The 24,683-nt window shown below is 44.6% G+C and overlaps 1 protein-coding gene across 3 annotated transcripts in view; it reads right to left on the bottom strand.

Moving 5' to 3' along the window:
- TSPAN5 (tetraspanin 5) overlaps window positions 1-24,683 on the bottom strand; it is a 157,455-nt gene that overhangs the window by 30,779 nt on the left and 101,993 nt on the right. The window lies entirely within an intron of this gene.

Here is a 24,683-nt window from a genome sequence, read left to right as displayed (position 1 = left end):
TCATTTGCAACAACATGAATAAACCTGGAGGGCATTATGCAAAGTAAAATAAGCCAGACAGAGGAGATAAATACCACTTAGTATCGCTTACATGTGGAATCTAAATAAATAAATTGAACTCATAGAAACAGCGTAAAAAAGTGGTTGCCAGGGGCCAGGGAAAATAGAAAAAGGTTAGCAAAAGGGTACAAGCTGTAGGATGAATAAGGTCTGAGGATTTAATTTAAATACGATAACTACAGTTGGTAACGCTGTTTTGTAAAATTGAACTTCCACTAAGGAAACGGAAATGACGTCACACACAGGAAGGTAACTGTGAGGTGGTGGATGTGTTAACTCAAGGGCGAATTCCCGCACAACGTGTCCGCATGCCGAATCATCACGGTGTACTCTTTAAACATCTTATAATTTTATTTGTCAATTCTATCTCAAAGATGGAAAAAAATTTTTTTTCAAAAAGAAGGGCTGGGGACATGTAGGTGCTTCAAAGTCATTGACATTATGAAGGACAATGATTAGGAAGAACTTTGAGTAAAACCAAAGTTATTAATACTACTTAATGCTGCCTTTTAGTGTAGGAGAGAGCACAGTTCCTGCCCCCATAAATCCAAGCCCCCCGGGGTTCACTAGAAAATGGAATAGCAGGGACACGAACGGAGACGAGCCAGTGATTCTCTCTATACCATCATGCCATTGGAAATGGGCCAGGAAGAGGTCACACAGAAGCCCTCAACACACTCTTCATCACGTCTTCAAAAGGTAACATGAATCTGACAAAGCCCAACATGACCCAAAGAAAAGTCCTGGGTTCTTCCATTTTTCAGAAACTTAAATGACTTCTATCGTCCCACGGCTTGGCCTGGTCTCGACTCGTCCTGTAACTTCGTGTATACCAGGGAGCATTACAAACACACAGTGAGATAAAGGGACACCCAACGCAGAGCTGCCTCTTGCACAACCACACGCCCCCGCCCCGGTACTGCCTCCGAGCTCTGTTGAGTCAGGGTGGGGGAGCAAGCAGTAACCAGGGGGATCTCCCATTGTAGTTAGTTGTCACTCTATTCCATCTGCTCTGAGATACACATTTTTCTCCACATTTTAACATGTCTGAAATCAGGACAGGTCTTAAAATCGATGGTATCTCAATTTTTTCCCCTTGATTTTACCTAAAATAATAACAGGTCTTGTAATCAGGGTGTCCCATGCTTGATGACACATTGCACAGGGCTGTCCACCCCCTCAGAGCTCATTGGTCAGGACCAGGTGTAATGGGCCATGAGCAAAGACACATCTTATTCCTCATCTTCATTGCCAAGAGCAACTCTGAATTTCCTTCCCAAACACTGAAGTGAAGAGAGCGCCGGCAGGTTAACGAGCAGTTTCAATCTGATGGCAGCAGCACACCCTGTTTATTTTACTAACATCTTGATTAAGTTAAATGTCAGGAAAGCTGTCCACGGAGAGGGGTGCGCAGAGAAGACGAACGTGAGGGTGGTTGTTCTTTGCCGTTCTGCAGAAATCTGAGAGCTGTCCACCTGGCGAGGTCTTCATTCGCAGCAGGGGGCTGCTGACGCCATGTGGGCATCGGCTCATCAATCCGAGGAGAGCTGGGGGAAACAGCGGGCGCGGAGGGGAAAGGTGGGACTGAAAAAAAACAGACGGCTGACAGCCCTGAAAATCTGGTTGTGTTTTTAGAAGCAGAATTTCCCAAATCTCCCGCCAATAACCGGACTCTACAGTGAAATCGCATCCAATACCTTCGGAACCCCTAGACGCAAAAGCTCCAGCTTGTCCCTGATTTGGCAAAAGCAGAAGACCCCTTCCTTCCTGCTCTTGCTCTCAGAGGTTTGAAAAGGGTTTAGAAAGAGTTGTTGTTGTGAACATCCCGACAGAAAACTATGGTCAGTCCCTCTGCGGCCCTGGTCAGAGTGCTGAGTTACATTTTTGATGGAAAATGACAAACGCACCAGTCCCCAAAATGACTCCAAGGTACTTGGGCTTCTGTAGTACAAAAACAGAGCAATTCAGCACGTTACTTTCATATGTACAGGTCCTAGGCACAACAGGGTACCGAGCGACAAGTGCAGACACAGCATCCCATCAGACCTCGAAATCCGAGTGCTTGACTTCACACCCCAGTGAGATGTCTCACCTTCTCACCCTAAAGCTCTTCATGGACAGATGGCCAAACACCTTCCCTGATGCAGTACTTAATCACCATTCCCACAAGCAATGGGTGGGATGGCGTGGCAGAGAACAGCACGGTCAGCTGTGTCTCTTGGGAGATGTGTCCCTGCAGAGGGCTCCTGGCTAATCGCTAACATTTAATTCTCATTCCCGGACAGGCACTGTGTTTATTAGTGCTTTGTATGCAGTGTCTCTTTTAAGCTTCACAACAACTTTATTGTGGAATAGGCACTCTTACTAGCCCCATTTTAAGAAAGGGAAGAATGAGGCTTACAGAGCTTCATTTGCTTACGAAGCACGCGGCTACTGAATGAAGCAGCAGAGATGTGAGAATGAGAAGACTGACATCGAGTACGCGCTCTCACCAGTCCTGAACAATTCCCAATTTCCCCCATGGCATAGAAAGTAGAGGCATTTAGGTTAGAATTACATGTGATAGGACAAGGACATCATATATTCCTCCCCCAACAAGAGGCAAAAACAATTAAAACCTTGCCTTCACACAAGGACTGGCTGAAGAACAGAAATTCCCATATGCGTGTCAGCAATGGAATGATCTACAAGAATAGAGAAATTCAACGGTGGGTCAACTTTCTCCTCTTTGTATGAAGCTCTCCTCTCTTCTGGGCACTTTGAAAACCCTTTTCCTTCACAGACCATATAAACAGATTGGAAACCAGTGATTTTCCACCAAGAGGAGAAGGGGAGGGGGGATCAGAATTTAAAGAAGACTCACGGACAATTTCCTCTACAATCTTGCTCTAATACTTCCTGCTTTAACTGTGACTCTCCAAACAAGGTTTAAGAATCTGAAGAAAAAACACCGCATGTGAAGTAAAGGAAAGCACTCAATACCTAAGCGAGCGAGCGGCAGCGCAGGGCCGGGGCCTCAATCCACATACCTTCAGTGCTACATCACTAGCAAACGTCCTCCCAATTACTCTCAGCCCATATGTTTTGTTTTAAAATCAAGTTGTTCCAGCTTCAAATAATTAAACAGAAAAGAGCCAAAAAACGGAGACAGGCACGCCGCACTTGAGGCACACTGAGTTTCCCCTTTCCCACCTCCAGAAGAAAAGTCGACCATAAACCACCAAACTGACCTCATTCTGAAACCTTGGGGCCAACTTCCAGGGAAAGGGGAACAACACTTAGAGTCAACTCTCCATTCCTTTGAAAAAGGGTGGGGGGGAACCCAGCAGATCTGAGGCCTCTCCCCATGTGGCCATACAGGCAAACATGCAGTACAAATGGGTGACCGCCCAATTTTTGATGTTTTAAAATGGGTAACAATAATTTTGCCAACACTTGTTCAATGCTAAGTATGAACTAGGCACTGTGTTTTATACGAATTCACTAAGACAGCACCACTTAATACAGCAGCCGCTAGCTACCGGGCATTCAAAATGTGGCTCGTGCACACGGAAATGTGCTAACACATGTAAGACATGCACTGGATTTTAAAGACTTAATATAAATTAAAAGAATGGAAAATACTCAGTTGTTTTATTACTGATTATATGTTGAAATTATAAACTTTGGATTTTTCAAATTAAATAGATTATTAAAATTAATTAATATTATCCCCCCCCCATTTTAGAGATAAGAAAACAGACCTCAGAAACTTTAAGTCGTGTTGCTCTGGAAACTGGAGTCCTCAGCCCAAGCTCAAAACCGTTTTAGTACTTTCCTGAAACTCTTGTCCTAAGACTCAGAATCGCTCCTGTAGTTTCTACGCACTCCAGGCAAAGGTGTGTATTCCTGGCTGGAATGGAAAATGGCGCTAGGGGGAAACTGAGAGGCATGCTGATGGAAGCCTGCTGGGCACGGCAGAGTAAAAGCCAGCAGTGCTGACACTCAGGAAAAGCTAGAGGGGAAAATGGCCCTAGGATGTGACTAGGGCAACAGAGCATCTCTGCCAGGAGGGACACATCTGCCCCCTTTTGGGGACTGTAAACAGAAGACCTCTTTCTCCATCTGTTGCTTCAGTCCTAGCTGAGCCTCCAACACCTTGGAAGTAGAACAGCGCCCCATTCTAACTGGTATAATAGACAACTTAAGAAGCCACTCATCCATCCATCTGCAACTCAGATATTCTTGAGTTCTTACTTTGTGCTGGGTACTACATTTCTCTTGTGAGGAATATAGATACAGTCCTTGCCGCGAGTGAGCATACAGTCCAGTGAGAGAGAGATTTTAATCAAAGCATAAAAGACAAAATTGCTCTTGAGGGTGCTATTAAGGAGAAGAAATTAAGGCCAATACAGACTAAAGAGGAAGACCTGACCTAGAGAGCAGTCCAGGAGGGTTTCCCCTATGTCAGGGATGTAGGAACTGGGGTCTGAAAGATGAAAAGATGTTAATGGGCAAAGAAAGAAAGGACGAATGTTTCAGGCAGTGGGAAGAGAATGTGCAAAGGCCCTGTGGTGAGAGGAAAACAGCAAGTAAAAAGGTCTGAAAGGTGACTGGTGTGACTGGTGCGTGGAGAATGGGAGCCAAGTGGCAGATCTGTCATTAGAGATGTGAGCGTGGACCAGCTCATGCAGGGCCCCATAAGGCACATTAAGGAGTTCAGTCATTATGGTAAGAGTGACAGGAAGCCTTCTAAGGGCCATCTGTGTGTAGTCAGCTGGTGTGGGGCAAGGACACAGGCCTTTATCAGATTTGGGCTGCAGAAAAGGTAAGAGAGAGTCCAGAGTGTACACACTGGGACTGGAAGGAGGTCGCTTTAGTCATGCAGACAATACCGGATTGTGTCCTGGATGGAAATGTGAATAAAAAGATGGAACTGAGACTATTTAGAAGTAAAACTGACATTTTCAGTGATGGCTCGATACAGTGAAGGGGGGGGGCAAGGGTGAAGGAGAGGGAGGGAGGTGTTAAGGATAACTCCTGTTTCTGGCATCTTCTACATGGAGACTACGGCTCTTCAAAATCCATCTTACATCCTCTGACAGAAATAAATCTCAGGTGCCAATTTCATAACTAGCTTAAGATCGAGTGGTATTTCTGAAGGACAGCTTTCTTTTATGGTTTTTTGCCTGCTATCTGAATTCTCTTTATAAAGGAGCATATTTCAGCTTGTATACTTAAAAAAATAAGTTATTGCAAACCTATACACACGTCAACCTCTCCCCACTTTTATTCATAAAAGGAAGCAGTTATGTACAGGTGTACATTAAAGGTCACCAGCAACTCTTAAATAGACCTTTTCAATCCTCTTTGCTGAAAAAACAATTACGTCAATGGCATCTGCCCAGCATTCCGTGAACAGACTCAAAATAACAATGCAGCAAGGTAAACATGACAGAGGAAAAATAAAGATCAGGTCGATCCTCTCACCCAAATTAGAGCCTCAAAAATATTATCCAAAATAACAGTGGAAGAAACTGTTCTTCCTTCGACATTCTGATGAGGTTTTAAAAAAAAATTTAAGCTCTGCCTGAATAAACAGGAGAGATTCACTGAAAACATTTGGCACAGAGAGAGGAAAGAGTGCCTTTAGGGGGAAAAAATGTATTTTCCTTAAACTACAACACAGGTACTTTTCATTAGATGTTTGCTGACACCTTCCTGTGACCAACACCCCAGTTCTGGCAGGGATGGGGGTGGGTGGAGCAGTCCACACAAGTGTGTGAAATACTCATGCTCACAAAACACACGCTGTCTTTATAGAGCAAGGGCTGATATTAGGCATAAAAAGCCCCCGGGCGTAATTCTTGCTATGTCAGAGGAGTAAGCCTGGGCCGGGCAGAAAATTCAATACACAGAAAGTCAATCCCAATTTTGCCACTGGGCCCCTGCGTCCCAGCTAGGGCATTCAAACTGTCCGGAATGCTCATGAGAAGATGGCATGACAGATAAAGCTGAAACCTGTAAACAGGACATTCCCCATCTGAGCCGGGGGTCACCCTGTCTCACGTCATTGCCCCGACAGCCTCCGTGCAGCCTGAACACCTGAACCACGGCACCCGCTGAGTGCCACTGCCAGGGCTCCGAGGTTCTGTGATCTCGGGAAAGGCTCTTCGTTCATTAACACGTATCTAAGCATCTCCTAAGAGCCAGGCAGCGGTCTAGGGGTTTTGGATAAATCAGGAAACAAAACAGACAAAAGTGCCTGCTCTTACGGGGCTGACGTTCTAGCTGGGCTGGATGGGGAGGGAAAGGCCATACAAAGAAACATTAATGAGTAGCGTATATAGAATTTTAAAAGGTACGAAGCGCTGTGGGAAGGAAGAGCAGCATAAAGGGCCTGAAATGTGGCTCAAGGTGAAGGAGGTGCTGCAATATTAACATAGAGAGGCCAAGGCAAGTCTCCGTGAAGGAAGCGAGGCATAAGGAAAAACAGAGATGGAGGAGTTGGCTGGTAGATATGGGGGGGAGGGGGAGTGTTGCAGGCAAAGGAGCAGCCCCGCGGGGCCCCACGGCAGAGGCAACAGGAGCCAGGTGAGGCTCTGAAGCCCCAGGGATGACTGGGAGCTCCTCCGGGAGATAAAGCAGCACTGGAGGGTTTCCTGACTTCCTAGAGCCCCATGGTTCTCCTCTGTCTGGTGGAGATAATAATGGAGGCAATGAGGGCACCTAAGGAAATGCACAAAATGACGGGCGGGGTCAGCGTGATCGTGCAAGACCAGGTGGCATTCCAGGAGCCCGTGGCGGCCCCTGGTGTGGTCAGTCCTTTGTGCCTATTTGGGCCCTCCCCTTCCTCACGCGTTTCTTCGGCTGCCTCCTCTGCCCAGACATACAGCGGGTCCAGAGGAAGCCCTGCTTCGAGCCCTGCCTCCTCCGAGTAGGAGAAAACCTCCTGGTTCACAGTGACCCGAAGCAAGTCTCTTCTGAACTTCTGCACTACCCACCGCCTGGACCCTTGCTGACATTCACCCACCCAGAGGATCAGACAGAAGTGCCGCGGGCTGTGCAACCAGAGCACCTGCGCCCAGCTGAGGGGGCAGCAGCACCGCCCTCCAATGAATCGTCTCCCTCCCCTGATAGCAGCCGGAGGATCCTTCTGGGAACAGTGTAGACAAGCACGCCTGAGCATTTAAGAGAGACTCATAAACTCTAGTCAGAATACAGAGATGATGTTTAATTTAAGATCTTTTCTATTTATCTTAGCAATCTGACTCAGGAATTTCGGGTATGCACGGACCCAGAATTTAAAAACCGACTAATTTTGAAATCCCACATTAAAAAAAGTTTCTTCCCATCAGGGCTTCTTGATGCATCTTCCCTCTCCCTAACTTTAGCACTCCTTGTTTTTTGTGTTATATCCTTTGTAAATGGGTTTTAGTTTCATTATGCCTGCTTTTAAAAATAGAACTCTTTTGCAAGAATGTGGGATATAAATTATAACCAATATTGAGGTTGGGGTAACTTCTCAGTCTACACCCTCCTCCCTTTTTGAAAACTGGCCTGCACCCACAACAATGGACCCCTGCATCCATGTTTGTGAAGGAGGGTCACTCCCCGCCTTCCTAGACCGATGAGTTGACCAAGATGGGTGGGACATGTGGCTCGGGAAGAGTCATTCCAGCAAATACTAGGTTGAGACAAGAGTCTCTCTTCCCAGGAATCAGGTACTGGACACAGTGATTTTTGTCAGCCCCAGTCTCCCTGATGCTAGAACAGACCAGGGTGTGGTGGAGAAAGGACCCTTGGCTGCACTTCCCGATCCTGGGTGCCAAGCAGTGCCCTGCGTCCTGAGGATACGCCTCCCCCCTCCCATCTTAGCTCAAGCTACTCTGGGGGCTTTCTGTTACTTGCAACCAAGAGAGTCCTAAGACAACAAAAAAGAGACCGGATTAATTTCCTGCACGCTTAGCCCTGTGACAAACTCCCTGTTAACAATAAAGCATGCAGAACAGGCATGAGCCCTGGAGACTAATAAAGATCTGGTGGACAGTGTTGCTCCTTTCCAAATAACCGAGTAGAAGCTTTAGTGGTTCTACATAATTCAGCTACACGTGCCTGTGCAAGAGAAGAAAGAGCTGCCCTCTTCTTGCTTGTTGAGTTCTGGAAGCCGAAGGATAGAGTCAGAGCACAAGAAATGGTCCCAAAGAAAGAGGCTGGAAGAAGGGTAAGAGGGAGCAGGAGAAGAACCTCTTCTGTAGTTCTGTGTTCTCTCCTCCTGTCTTCCCAGAAAGGGCGGAAGGGCTCTCTGCCTTCGAACTTGTACCACACCAAGAGAAGCCAAAGCACCCCCTTGAAGACACGTCTACAACCCAGGCACAATCTTGTTCGGAAATTCCTTTGTTCAAGTTTGGAACTCAGCGTCTTGGCAAGAACTAGTAACGTGAGCTGGGAAGGGAGACAAAAGGGGAGGGCTCTGCCGGCAATAAAACCTATATTCTTCTTGGAAATTACGCAGGCAATACAGGCACATAGAAAGGAGCGTGAGGGCTTAAGCTATGCAAGTCTGGATGGAAACAGGGAGGCTGCAAATTTACAGCCCACTAATCTTTGTCTCGGTAAAAGCAAGGCTTACATTGCCTGGGCTCTTCCATCTGTAACCATCTGATTAGATAAAACCAAGGCTAAGAACAGACCAGAGAGATGTTCTAAAGGCTGAGGACAACTGAGGGATAACTCAAGGATTTCAAACCATAGGCACGAGAAGTTATCTACAGACAAACATCAGCCTTCGTGGGAATAAGCTCCCGCTGGTTGTGTTAAACAGCCAAGCCGGGCAGCTCCAGCTAATGGCAGCCTGGAAAGCTGAATACTCTCAGATGTGTACCGGCTGGTGTTGAGACAGCTTCAGGTTTTAAAAAACATCTTGGGCAAGATTTAAAGGTTAATGCAAATGAAACTTAAAATAGGATTACTCTTTTTTAAAGCACAAGTAGGATTATATAATTCATTTACTAAGTCTCTTCAGTATATAACACTGGGCACTCTGCTAGGTGCGAGGGATAGAAAGGTAAAAACCGTGAGCGATGATCTCTTAAGAAGCTAACTGTCGAGGGGCAGTGGGTGGGAAACAAACAAGTGAAACCACAGCACGCACAGGGAGTGGAGCCTCCAGACACACGTTGCCATAGAAACGCAGGCCAGGGGATCACTGCGGGGTCAGAGGAAGCTTCCTAGGAAAGGACACTTGAACCGTGTTCTAGAGGAAAGGAGACAGGAAGACCACCTCCGGCAGAAAGATCGGAGCCTGAAAGAGCAGGTCCCTCAGAGCGGGCAAGTGCTTTCAGAGCTGAAGCAGGAATCGTCTGCCCCAGCCAGCAGTGCTCCTCCACGTGTGGGGCCCGCTCCGGCAGCACCCAGGAACTTGCTAGAAATGCAATTCTCAGGTGGCCCCAGACCTACTGCATCAGGAACTCTGGGGGTGCAGCCCAGCAAGCCCTGTTTTAACAAGTCCCCCAGGTAATGGTGATACATGGTAAAGTCTGAGAACCTTTGGGCTGGAGGTGGCTAAGCAGGGCCTAGTCTCCACAGGCTGTTTGTGTCTTGGGGAAACTGAGGCACCACCAAGCTAGGTGAAGCCAACCAAGAGTTTTACCGAAAGCAGTGACAGGATCAGATTGCATTTTAGACAAATCATTCCAGTACAGCTCGGAGAATGAACCAAACTGAGGTGAGACTGCAGGCAGAGACATGAGTCAGGAGGCTACTGTAGTAATTCTGGTGATAAGGACACCAGCCCCACAGGCAGTGGAAGTGGCAAGAAGATGAAGACAGAAGAGGTTAAGGGCAAGACTCCATGGGATATCGTGACAGGAAGCTTAGGATGTAAGGCTAAGACCATGGCTCCTTGAATCAGAATGCCTGGGTTTGAAACCTAAACACGTGACCTTGGGCAAGTCACTTACCCTCCCTGGTCCTCCATGTCCAGATCTAGGAAAGGGAGATATTCATTTCTGTGAAAACAAGCTCCATGGGAGCAGGGGGCTGTGTCTGTGCAGCTCATCCTGCATCCCCCAAACTTAGCACAGGGTGTGCTTCACAGCAGCGCTGAAATATCCGTCAAACGAAGGAGGGAATTACTTGTAGGAGATGGGGAAGAGAAGAGAATCTAAGGAAACTTCCAGGTTTTTAGCTTAAGCAACTTGGTAGGCTGCAGCAACGAGTTTGAAGTTAGCAATCCTGGTAAGGGAGCAAGATCAATTTGAGAGCTCACTTTCAAGCACTCAAGTGAAAATGTCCTGGCACAGACACATGCGGACCAAGAGGCTGGTCAGCAAGGTCGCTCCCGAGGCGAACTTAGGTTAGACTTGAACAAATAGTGAACATGTCGGTTCTCGGTTTCTTCCTCTATAAAATACAGAGAATCGCAGTATCCATCTCGTAGGGTTGCTGGGAAGACTGAATAAGATAATGCACAAAGTGCTGGACATAGAACGTGTGTGGTAAGTGTTGTGGTTATTGTTGAGCCACATAAAGACTCTGTACAGAAGAGAGCCAAGGCGCTGTCCTAGAGAACACTAAGATTTATGGGGAGCTACGCCAACGGGAACTTGAAGGGGAGACTGCAAAGGAGGAGCCAGAGGGGCGGCGGGAATTAAGAAAGAGAGGTGTCACCGAAGCCTACAGAGGGAGCATCCATACCTGTACTTATACGTGAAGTCACGCAGAGAAAGGGGCCGAAACAGCGTAGACTGCTCATGTTCGATTAAATGGAAAATAAAACTTAGAATAAGAAAACATTACAGAAAGTAACTTCCCTTATTTCAAACTAGTTTCCTGACTCTGGACACCACTGGCACCATCACCAGACAATCCCAGAGCCTGGTGTGCTGGGGCAAGACCCAAGATTGGTTGGGAGGTGTGGCATCAACAAAAAAAAGGAACTTGGGACTGGTCTGGGCTCACTTCTATCGTGGCCAGTAATGTCCTCGTGTAGGAGACCAAAGGGAAACAGTTACGCAATGCGCTTCAAAGACCACCAGGAAACCCCAGGTCTAGTGCCAACCAGGATGTTAACCAGCTGTGTGAATGTGGTCAAGTAACTGAACAAGTCTCCTCAAGCATAAATGGAGAAGACCACCACTTGCCCCGCTACACAGGACTGTGGTGATCCAACAGAAAGAAAGACATTTTGAAAAGGACAGGCTATACAGATACTTGATGTGATTAAAAGATCCCATTTTATCCATCTGTTAAAACACCAGGGTAAGTTACACGCTGTAGCCTCCGGACCCGTCATCTGGCGCACACGCAGCCCGTAAGAATCAGCGCACACTAATCGCTCCTGGAATCTGGGCTTATTTGCTATGTTACCAGAGTATTTTGTTTTAGGAGATCATTTCCTCAAGTTTTTGCTCTTCTTATGGGGGAGGAATTGATTGGAATTACAAGTGAGTCATTTGTTACAGACTATCTTCAAGGAAATTTGTGAAGCAGACAGCCTTGGAAGACAGAGACAGTGTTTCCGTACAGACATCCTGCAAAGGATCAGGCAGGCTTACTGCCAAGTATAAAAGTTTTGGGTTCCCTAAATTCAGGGACCCCCTCCTGTAGCACAGCTCATTCTGTATACAATGGTCAACTGGCCTTCTCTGCATCACCCTTGAGAAACTGGGGTTCAGGAAGAGTATGAAAAATGCTGATACTCTGGCTACTGATAGTGCCATGACTGATGAAGTCCCATGCCTCCGACTTAGGAGTCTGGTGTCTCTGTCAGCATCCATGACACTGTGGCAAGGTAACTTGTTAGCTGGCAGGTAGGGCAAAATCTCAGACCCTTCACAGTTCTTGACATTTGGTGTTTCCCTCTCACCCAATAGACTGGTCTCCAGCACCCATGTCTCACTCTGGTCTGCCCTACTGGAAGTCAGCTCCAAGAAGGCAGACGTGACCATACTTTTTTTTTTTTTCCTATTTAACTCAATGCAAAATACTCTGTGTCCACGTATCTGTTTTAAAATTTTGTTGTTTCTTCTGTCTTGCCAATATAATCTACTTTCTTTTCTAAGAAACATAATGACATCTATACATTTTCTGGGGGGAAAAGTGACTGTTACTAAACAGATGTCTTTAGTCAATGTATAATTCTTTCATTTAAGTATTCCCATTTGACTGTAAATATTAAAAACACTCCTAAGAAATAACGGCGTATTTCAGGTAAATTTTGGTAAACACTGAACCTTAGAAATACTTGTTAAAGACACCAGAACGTGACTGCAGTTCTTTCGACATTATACAGAACGAGCAGAATAATAGTGCCCGACCTATCCATCTCCATGGTGCATGCATGCAAATACACACACACACTCTCCCCCCCCCCCATTTAGGCAAAGTCACTAGAGAAAACTATATTCAGAGTATACTACTCCTCATTAGAATTCAGGATGTTTCCTTAAAATAAAATCTTATTGATAACATTAGTAACACAGGCATCCAAGGAATCATCTTTGAGAACCTCAAGTTCATTTTAAAATGAAAACTGAATTTTCTCCCAGGGGGCCTTTTGAAATGCTAAAATTTGAGAAACATGCTTCATCCTAGAAATGCCATGTGGCCCTTCTGAATAGCTATCAGAGAAGTTACAATTCTCATCAAGTAGAGCAAGAACATTTTACATCTCCACACTCATGCTTTAAATCCCCTTAATATTTTTACTGGGCTGACGTCATCTTTTTGATGCTTTATATTCAATCAACACGTAAAACATCTTGAGAGATGAATGCGGGATACATGGAGCATACCCAGGAGATCCGAATCCATTGATTATCATGTGAAAGAAGGCCTAGAGGCAATTAGTCCTTTGTTGTGGATGACAAATAAACCTCCACATAAAATGTTCTATACACTGAGGCATCTTTGATCAGTCTTACTGGCTCAATGACTCACAAAGGATGGGGAGGGGGAATGTCTGAAAACAAAAGGGCAGACTGAAGGCACCATTTAGTTATTTATTCTGTATGTTCAGCTCAGTTTTTCCTCTTTCCAACTTTTCATGACACTATAAAAGGAAATGGAAGGGATTCTTTTCAACCAAGAACATCAGCACCGCATACTAAGGAGAGAAGTATTGGCTTAACACAGAACCCATATAAACCCCTAAATATCAACCTGTTCTCTCTAGTTAGGTATTTTTAACAAGGGAAGTGGGTTTTGACAAATCACTCTTTTATATAAGAGTTTATTACACCGACTCTTGGAAATTAATTTACATATAAGACAACCTGCAGCCAAACCATTCTCAGCTTCGGGATGGAAGGCTGGGTTCTCAACAGGCACTGCCTTGGAAACCATCCATGTATGTGCTCTCTGGAATTTTCCTCTTCTATTGGAATTGTCTGGAAGCGTCTCAAGATGAACAACAGCCTGAGTGACTTATGAATAAGCTGTACCTATTTCCTCTGGTTTAAAGATGCCCACAACTTTTTTTCTCTGAACAAAGGTGCATATTAAAATGATTTGAAGACATAAAACTAGAGATCAACGTGCTTCTAAAATGATTAATTCAGATGAATGTAAAAATCCAATATGGGCCACTGGTATTTTCCTCAAGTTAAAAGGGCAGTAGAAAGGCACTTAGCACAAATGAGCACGCCCTGTGGCGACAAACCACGGTTCAACTCTGGGCCCCAGCGTTTACTAGATGTGACCCTAGACAAGTTGACAGGCTCTCAATTTTCTTACCTGTAAATGGAGGCAATAATAGCATGTACACAGGACTGATGTGAGAACTAAAGAATTAAGGTCTGTGTTTCGTGCACAGCATGCACCCAATAAACACACTATTACTGCAATTAAAAAGGTCATGGAAAAAGTCTTCAGGCATCATACAGGCTTGCTTTTCAGGTAACAAAAGGCAATTATCATCTGTGCATTATTCAATTAATCCAGCAGATTTTTATCAGAACTAAAATAGTATATACCATGGGAAGAAAGATTACAAAGAGGATTCTAAATCTTCCTTTATCCCCCCTCTTGCAAGGAACTTCTTTTCATTCTCCATATAAGATTTCACTGAAAGCTGTTTAACCGGAGAGGGTCACCATGGGAAAGTAAACCACTGACAGCATATATTAGGTTCACATTAATTTAGAGGTACCATAATGCTTATGAAAAATAAGCTGGCTGGAAGCCCACGGTTTGCCCTTGAGCCTCAGCCAGCAGGGAAGTTTCATGCCATGTGATTAGTGAATGAGGAGACCCTGGGTGATTAATTAGTGCTCCATGCCAATCCTATCATACGGGCTTTCAGCCAGCAATGCAAAATAAGCCACCTGATTTTAACTTCTTCCTCTCAAAACTGACTTGCACGTGAACATGACTTTGTCAAGCACTTTAAATACTGAAGGAAGTTTTTCTCCAAATCTCCTTTGAGACAAATTCTGCTTCCTTGGACGCACATTTGAGCTCTGCTAAATGGCAGACTGGATGGGAGAGAGTCTAAATAAGGAAGCGTGTCTGCAAATTCTCTGAGCACTGAATTAAGCTAAACTCACTTCGTAAGTCCCCATAACAGTTTGATGCTCAAAAGAGAAAAAAAAAATTGCCTATGCATGAACAGATTTTCTATAGAAACCTAAAGGTCCATCCGTCTCTTTAAAAAGAAAGTCATTATAAAAACTGCGCATCAGCAACTTTAACTGGATTTTATTATGCCATTATCAGTGTTTTCTTAACATCTAATGAAGCAAGCAGTGACGAGTAATTTGTTCTTAAGCCTATGATTTCCCAGATATTTCTGAGATGTATTTTAGCCATGTATTGTCCCAAGACCGATGATGCTGTGGCTAGATTTGTTTGTTTACATTACTGCACAAATAGTTCTCTGATTATCTATTGACTATTTCAGTCAAGCTTCTGAAATTAGATTTAAAAGAGAAAGAAATAACTTTCCTAAATTAAATCAGTTCCTTTAAATGAGGTCAACCTTTGGGTAGATAATTTGTATAAACATAAAATGGGTCCTGCACGACTCTAAATCTCATCATTGGTCAGGATCTCCAAACTGGGCTCCAGGTGTGAGAGGGGGGGTTAGTTAAGATACCACCATGCTCTCCTGGCCTATGAAGTATTTGTTCCTTGCAGAAGAAAGGCTCCACAGGAGTAATACCGTGTATAACTCTCCTCACAGGGTCTACAGAGCAGCGAACACACACGGAAACCTAGCTAAAACTGTCTGGGGTGATAAAATACAGGTCTCCTGGGCTAAACTTGTTATGGGTTCCATGCTGCAAAGACCCAAGGGTTCAAGCTCCCAGGCTGTGCTTCGGCAGGGAGGAGGCGGTCGCTGACCCTGGCTCACCTACCGTCGGAGCTGAAAGCAGCCCCCGAGATCCAGTCATGTCAGGAAGAGGGAAATAGAGACTCTCTATTCAGGAGCTGGAATCACAACCCCAAACAAACAGCATTCCTTTCCAGATACACAAGGAATACCAAGGCAGCCCAACCGATGAAATGGCCAATCTAGGCAGCAGTCGTGGCAAGTGGCTCCCCACCCCCGCCCCTCCACACACACTGATTTTATGGCTTTCAAAGGTCAGCGTAAAGGGAGCAAAGTGTCCAAGACACTACACGATTTCTTAACAAACCCCTCAGAGGGCTTCAGTGGGGAGACCCCCTCCCCCACCTGCACAGGTTGATAAACGACCACAGGGACCAAGCCCGATGGCACTTGCCATCTAGTCACAGAAATAAGTTATAAATCAATAATTAACATAAGAGCCACTTTGCAGTAAATGCCATCTATGAGACTGAGAAAAATGATAAGTTCAGAGAAGGTCACGTGATGCCAAGATGAGGGAAGATTTCACAGGAGGGTATGGGTCTCGAGGGAAAGGTAGAATTTCAAGAAATGGAGATGAACAGACTTTCTAGATCACTGTCTTTCAACCAGGTCTGAAAACCTGCTCAGAGCAATTTAATGGGTCAAAACCAGAATTTCCTTCTTCAATGAAACAGAATAGGATATATTTCATGAGGCAAGATGAAGGAATGCTTCATGAAACTTGTCTCATATGTAAAGTATATGTCAGGACGCCTGGGTGGCTCAGTCGGTTAAGCGTCTGCCTTCGGCTCAGGTCATGATCCCAGGGTCCTGGGACCAAGCCCCACATCAGGCTCCCTGCTCAGCAGGGAGCCTGCTTCTCCCTCTGCCTGCCGCTCCCCCTGCTTTGCTCTCTCTCTCTCTCTCTGACAAATATATAAATAAAATCTTTAAAAAATAAAGTATATGTCATACTGAGGGTCTTGGTCAAAAGGTTTGAAAACCACTGCTTTATTTTATGGAAAAGAGGGAAGTTGTCTATCTGGCTAGAAAAGAACAACTCAGTTATTAGGTTATTCCAGGCCAGACTATGGAGGGTCTAGAACATGGTATCCAAGAATGTGGATTTGGGGGCACCTGGCTGGCCCAGTCGTAAGAGCATGTGACTCTTAATCTCGGGGTCGTGAGTTCAAGTGCCACGCTGGGTGCGGAGCCTACTTAAAATTTTTCAAAGAATTAAAAAGAATTTGGATTTTATACTGCAAGGACAGAGAGGTCCTTACAGGTTTTCAGCTTTTGACTTTTTTTATTTTTAGTTTTATTGACACCTACTGTGCTTAGCATCCCACACATGATCTCGCTTAATTGTAACAACCACCCTTTGAAGTGGGTATTATTATTTCCACTATAGTGGAGGAAGTGAGAATCAGAGAGATTATATAACCGGCCCATAAAATGAAGCCAGGTCTTTTGACTTCAAAGCTCATAATGTTTAAAAAGAAACAAAACAAAATTTTGAAATGATCAGAGCTGAGCTTTAGGAATATTAATCTTGCACCTTCAAACAGCTAAGCTGAAGAGACTCTAGACAACTACATTATTAGAGGGGCTTCTTTTGATCACTCAATTTCAGAATTGAAGAGCAATTTAGAGACACTCCAAATCCTAGGCAAAAAAAATCACACCAAAACCAACAGTTAAAACTGCTCTTTCTTAATGACCCTAAAAAGATTTGAGTGAAGGTTCTTATTTCTCAATAGCTACATTAGTATCCCTTTTACTTCATTCTACAGCAATGAAGTTAATGACTGTTATCACTTGCAAAATGCTTTGAAGAAAAAATGAAAATAGGTGCACTTGCCGAAGTCTGCCTAAAGCAGAAATGCTAACATAAAAGGAGTAACCCACTGCTTTCCTCAGACACTCCCTGCAGCCCTCCTGTTCCCACACCCAGACACTGTCTGATCTTACCTACCTCCGGGAGCCACTGTGAGGCCTAATGGTGTGATCTATGAAGGGCCCAGAGCTCCCAGAGAAAGCAAGCCTGGAGAAAGCTCAGATATTATCACTGGGGGCTGAGAACATGCCAACAGTAGACTTCCTAATATAAAGATGTGAAAAAGAAACAATGGGAAGATAGAATAATGGTGTGCCTAATTTAAAGGGAAAAAAATAAGAATTTGCAAGTGGCTATGTCTGATGAATAGAAGATGGAAGACAGAACCTAGTGAGCAATGAAAAAGAGAAATCTTCCCCCTTTCTGCTAAAAGCACACGAGAATCAAAGAAGCTCCTTGGCATAGCCAGAACGGCCCAATCACCCACCTAACACTCACAGAAACCAGGAGGGTAAGTGTTCTCTGCCCAGTGTGTGAGCTGGACAGAGAAAGATGCGCTGAGCATACAGCAAGCTGGAGAAATCAGCTGGGCACAGGACTCTTCTCCGCACACGCTGAATGACCTAGTCTAGGCTTCTCGACTGATGTATGAACCCTCCTTAAAATAAAATACTCGCAGACTCTCAACGTTGACATACTGTTATTAAAACAGTCTTTAAATGTGCAGAAACAGAAAACCGGTATGAAATCCCAAAGACATTTACAAATCAACTACCAACACGATCAAACCAACAAAACTCAAACTAACCACAATAATTAAATGTAACAGATGATGTTTTTTGCTGCCACTAAAACACTGATGTGGCATCCAGCCTGGTTCTATATTTAATCTGTTTTGGTATTTTGACTTTCATAAATGTTTACACAGAGAACATTTGTTTACGCAAGTATGTGCTACAAAACAGCAAAAAACCTAGAGGCCAGATTGGGATGATCAGACTTCATACTTAACCCGAAGTCAGCCAACCTGATGACGTGTCACATAACTCTGCGACGCTCCCTTCATCACTTCAGAGGGAGTACTGCAGCATCCCTGAAATTGGCATTTTTTTTCCAGCTTCACAGAGGCATAATTAACAAATAAACACTGTATATATTTAATGTGTACAGTGTGATGTTTTCAATATATGATACATTGTATTGAATACCACAATCAAGCTAATTAACATATCCATCACATCACAGGCTTAGCACTGTGGGTGCGTTGAGACTATTAAAGATCTACTCTTTGCAAATTTCAAGTACACCGTAAAGTATTATTAACTATAGTCACCAAGCTGTATATTTGATCTCCAGGGCTCATTCATCCTGCACAACTGAACCTCTGTACCCTTTGAACAACATCTCCCCATTCCCCTCATCCCCCTAGGCCCTGGCAACCACCATTCTACTCTCTGCTTTTAGGAGTTCAACTTTTAGATTCTATGTATAAATGAGATCATGCATTAAATGAGTGACTAATCCAATCACTGCTCAATGAGAAACAGACTTTTTTTGCACTGTGTATTTACCAGCTATGCTTACTACCAATGAGCAATATTGCAAGGTACACATACGAGGGCTAGCCTGCCCACCATCTTGCTGGGACTAGGAGTACAGTACCGACTGCTCCGAGTTTTTAGTACGACCATACTGCAAATTGCTTCGCATTGATCTCATTCAGTTTTCACAGTGACCCTAGAGGAAAATGTATTTTACCCACACGTTATAGTAGATGAGGAAACAGCCGAGTTAAGTGACTCACCCAAGGTCATACAAATTGATAGTGGTGGAGCCAGACCAGCAAAACCAGGAAACCTTCCTCCAGACCCCAAGCTCTAAACCACAAAGGCCTCTTGACCACTGTAACCACCACGTGGCCCACATCCGTGCACAGAGAGCACTCACCCAGAGGCAGGTCCTGTCCTTACATCCGAGCACTCACTTATAATGTGGTTGAGGACATGATCCGGAAGATGCTAATATTTTTAACTGCCTACCTCCACTTGGTAATTTTGCATTCAACTAAGACAGGTGCACTCAAAGATCAAAGACATCAAAGACTTCTCCTGCAAACCTACTTTAAATTTGAAAATGATTACAGTTATGGGGTGCGTGGGTGGCTCAGTTAAGCTACCACTCAGGTCATGATCTAAGAGTCAGGAGATCGAGCCCCACGTCAGGCTCCACACTCATCATGGAGTCTGCTTGAGACTCTCTCCCTCTGTCCCTCCCCATCATACTCACTCACGCATACTCTATCTTAAAATATATATATGATTGCAATTACTTCTAAAGAGTAAAAAAACTGCCAGATACAAGCAGTGAGTTTAAAAGTAAAAAACAAGAGCTGACATTTATTCGAGTCCTTAAAATAGAGAGGGTGCAGTCAGGCATTTCACTTGTATCGTATTTCACTGAGGTCTCACAACAACCCTCAGAGGTGAACACTACTAACTCCATCACTCTGCAAGTATAGAAACTGAGCTTAAAAGACGTAAGTGACCTGGCCCGGAGCAGGCACTGAGGCATCCAACTCCAGAATCTCAACGCCACTGCGTTACAGATGGGAGATGTGCTGCAAATAACCTCGCCACTTCGCTCCTCCAGAACTCGGGACTTCAGCAACCAGTCCAATCTGTAACCTACTTGTCCTATTTGGTAGGTTGAGAGATCTTACTCTGTCAGAAAAACCTAGATCTGTAATAATTCCGGACCTTTTGGCTTTGAGACCAAGAACTACTGTAACCTCAAGAAGAATCACAGTGAAAGATGATTAGGATTTCCAGTATGTTCAAGCAAAGAGATCCGCCCTGCCCTCGGAACACAAAACGCAGCTTTGGTCAGAAAGCCAAACCAACATGGGTTCAGCCTCCACCCTAGACCATTAGCTCCTCAAGGTGGGCACCGCACCTCACACGCAGCAGCTGACTGGCAGAATTGCTGGAAGGCTATGCAAGCCCCAGGCACGGCCCCCTCCTCGGCTGTTCACCCAGCCAACTCCTCACTAATGGGGCAACATGATGGATGCGTGCTGCCAGGAGGTGACAAGGCCACTGGGACCAAGGCAGAAGAGAGTTCCCAGGTAGACAGGGCTCATGAGCCCAAGAATGAAAGTCCCCCTGATGCCAAGAGACAGCGAGAATAGATATCCCTTCCGATCACCACCTGGTACCAGGAGCGACAGGTGCCTTCAGTCTAGCAAGAACCCTCATCACCCTGTACAGTAGACAATGCTACCCCCTTCATACAAATGAGGAAACTGAGGCTCAGGGACAACACAGCTCCAGGAAGCAGGCTGAGGCCGGAGCCTCCTAGACGCACAGTTGTCTCCACCTTGAAAGAGGTGCTCTCCACTCCATCCGCACTCAGGCTATAGAAGCGGAAACTGGGAGGCAGGACGGGCACTGGACTTGGGAAGAAAGGAATGGGTGCTCATCTGAGCTTAAAAGGATACTTAGAACCAACAAAGATTTTACAGACCATCCAGGTCCAGATTAAACTAGAGAGATTAGATTCACACGGGAATACACAGCGTTTAGATTTTAACCACAATTACTAACCCCTTACTACGTACCAGAAACGGACCTAGTACCTTTAAACACATTATCGAATTTAATCTTCACCACAATCCGATTAAGCAGGTACCCCATTTTACAGGTAAGGAAGCTGAGGCATAAGGAGATATGCAATTGACCAAAGGTCTTCCGGCTGCCAAACTCCGTGCTCCCACAAACTCCCTGCTGGCCCACCCAGTGAGCTACTGAACAAACCAAAGTTCAGGTCTCAGTTCTCGCTCTCCCTCCTAGCAGGTGGCAAGAACCGCACACGGAGGTCTGCAACAAGCCTAGCTGTGGCTTCTGCAGTCCGCTGCCCCGGTTTCACTCCATTTTCTCTGAGACACTATCCACCATGGACAGATGTCTCGGCTTACCTTCTGTGCACTGAGCTGGGTTGGCTGGATTCCAGCAGACAGGACTAAAGTGTTCAGCTCAATGCCCTGAAATCATGTCTCTGTCTGGCAAAACATTTTTTTAAATATTTTATTTATTCATGAAAGAGAGAGAGAGAGGGAGGGAGGCAGAGGGAGAAGCAGGCTCCCTGAAGAGCAGGGAGCCCAACACGGGGCTCGATCCCAGGACTCTGGAATCACGACGTGAGCCAAAGGCAGACACTTAACCGACTGAGCCACCCAGGCACCCCACAACCTCTTCTAAAGCATGAGCAGCAATGGGGGAAACATGCTTATGGGAAAGCTAAGGTTCTTCACACTCTCACAGGGGGACACATCTGGACCCAGCAGAGGAAACCGACTCTTCCAAGACCACAGACCTCAAGGCCTGAAAGGAAAGATGTAGAAAGGGCTCTGGAGTCAACTGTTCATTATGAAGTTGCTCCATATTCAAAACAATGACTTGGGACACTTGGCCTCTCAGAGTCCAACCAAGGAAGAGGAGTCACTTCGTGGCCCGTTCTTCACACTTGACCACCAATCCATCTGGCTTGGGATGAAGAAATGCGTGGGTCTCCTATGGTTGAGGGAGGCAGGATGGAGAGGCCACACCAGGGCATGAATTAGTGCTTTAGTCTGCCAGAGGGCCCCCAAGATGGAGGGAGGGCCGCGGACCGCTTGGCTGACCAGAAGCGAAATGTGGACTACTCCTGACACCTTAGGTTCACATCCATGTGATCGCTACAAACTGTAGCTCCAAACCAGCATGAAAACATCAGCTTTGAGCCACTGTGGGAAAACATTGAGTTTTTCCCCATTACTTGGCATGCACAAATTACCATTCAATGAAATACTCGCTTTCATTGAATGCATGACATAGGAACTCCTTCAAAAATAGTATTTTATGTTATACTTTGTATCAGTTCATGTTGAAACATTTATCAACATGTCTTATGACTGCCTTTGCAGGAATTTATTCAAATTTATTCCATTTTGTTGTTTGTTTTGTGCCAGTTTTTACTGATAAATTTCTTTTGGCTGTATGTACTATAAAAGAATTCATTCAAATTTGAATATTACAATTTGCTTTTGCATTACCATTATTCACAAAAATACCATACAGGTATGTGCTATTTTTTTTAAAGCTCTGCACGTGTGATAAAGAAATCTCACTTATTCATAAATGTATTATATTACCAGGTACCCATGAGTTTTTTATATTATCTATACAACTTAATACTTGGGAAGGGGCTGTAGAAAATTATTGCTTATCCACATGTCAGGATTTCCTAATAGATCTCAGTATATTGTTTTTGCATAAACAAAAGTCTTTCCCCAAAAAAACACTGTTAAATCCCTTTCAATATATTTATGGTTCAAGTATTTATATTTTTTTCATCAAATAATTATTTGTAAAAATTGGAATCTCTCTTACAAATCTCTGCTTCTTACACTGCATCTGACACAGCAGAGTGAAGGGGTCAAGAACCATGTGCCTTCTCCCAAGTTATAGCCTGGACTGAATCCTAAACTCCTCATCCCATCTCATGTTCCCACCACCGCAAATGACCTCAAAACCAAGGTACATCCAGAGATTTCCATCCACTCTTTTGCCATTACTCCCCTCTTCCCCAAACCATACACATGTCGATATGACAGACTTGGAATAAAATCAGGAGGTTCCTCCAGGATCGGAGAAGGGATTTACTGGGCATTCATCCCTGAATTCTATGTTCCCTTCAATTTTTTTTCCTGCTGATCTTTTGTATTTTGTAACACTTCAGCATTTGTATTTGTAATCTTCAGTGGGTGGTGGTCGGGGGGGAATATTGGGTAAAAACTTATGAATTCATCCTTACAAAATTTTAACTTACAGACTATGCGGGGGAGCTTTTGAGATGGCCTTCAATGATCCCCACTTCCTGGTATTCACACCCTTGTGTAGTCAGTCCTCTCCTATAATATTATACCTGGACTGGTTATGTGACCAGCAGAACTCAACAGGAGTAATGGAACGTCATTTCTTAGACCAGCTTATAAAAGATTCCGGCTCCTATCCTGACGACTCTCTTGTGCAAGTGCTCTCAGATCAACATGGCACTGAAGGAAGCCATGTTGTAAGCAGCCCTATGGAGAGGCTCATACTGTAAGAACTGAAGCCTCCTGCCAACATCCACATGATTAAGTTTAAAAGCAGACCCTCTGGTCCCAAATTTCCAAATGGCTACAACCTCAACTCACAGCTTGACCTCAGCTTCCTAAGAGAAATACCCAAGCTAGGCCACTCTCAGATTCCAGACTCTCAAAGCACATGAGATAATAAAAGTTTGTGGCTTTAAGCTGCTAAGTTTTGGGGGGTAATTTGTTACACAGCTGTAGATAACTAATACACATAGGTTTTCATATTCTTACATGAGCTTTCTTCAGTTATAAAACATGAATTGCTTTTTAATAAACAGAAGAAAAATTTAAAGTGATGCTTTAAGAGGCTTCCTCCTATAAAAGACTGTATGTAAGTGTGACTTCCTGGCCAAAGATGAAATGGTCTAACATGGTGAGCTCTCTCGGTCCTATGACCCTTAATGCTGGAGCTGAAATGCACCCAGCCCAGGCTGAAGATGCTACACAACTGATGTGAGCATGAACAATGGCAAGCTGAATAGAGTCCTCCTACCTGACATTCTACCGACACTCAAACAGCCCCCATCTGTCTTCTTTTCTCCCCTCAGGTAGGCTTAAAAATATCCATCCAAGATGCAATGTCATTCACAAAATGTAAAGATTATCCAAAATACTATGATCAATTGTTTCTGTTGCTGAGGACTGCATAAGGATATAAACTAAAGAGATATTTAAGATTAGCTTTAAGACAAGTTAGCCAAACAAACAAAAAAACTATTGTTAACCAACTATGCAGGGTGAACAAGTACCCAGCCCCGTGGGGTGGTGGCATGAGGTGGCACAAAGACCATGGGCCTCAGCTTCAGCAAGATGAGGTCCACACTCAGGTTCCATTTCTTTCTAGCTGCGTGACTTTGAATAAATTACTTGACCTCTCTGAAGCTCAGCTTCCTCATCTGTAAAAGAGTATACCTATCATCGCCTACCTTTTATGTGCTCAGTTGGCCTCATTCCTTCTCTAGATAGGATGGATAAAGCCACATCACTAGACCCCTTTCCAACCCTAAGATTCTCCGGACCACGTCTTGTACTGGCTTGAGATAGATGTGGATTCAAGAACACTGAGGTGTTAAAACATCTACAGACCCTCCTTCTCTTTTGGCAATCTCTGAGAGAATCTCATTTCCTGGATAATGTTCAGGAACATTATATCCTGGTGGTGCATCATTTTCTTCTGAAAGAAAACGTGAAGTAAGCCAGGAAACTAAATCTTATAAAGAATATGCCATTAACTAGCTGGGTGCTTGTAAAGCAAATCATGTCAGCTCTCTGGGCCTTGGTTATCCTGTCAGGATAGGTTATGGAGATCATTTCTACCT

This window comes from Ailuropoda melanoleuca, chromosome 11, assembly GCF_002007445.2.
Source record: "Ailuropoda melanoleuca isolate Jingjing chromosome 11, ASM200744v2, whole genome shotgun sequence".
NCBI classification, from domain to species: domain Eukaryota; kingdom Metazoa; phylum Chordata; class Mammalia; order Carnivora; family Ursidae; genus Ailuropoda; species Ailuropoda melanoleuca.
This window is presented reverse-complemented; position numbering and strand designations above follow the sequence as displayed.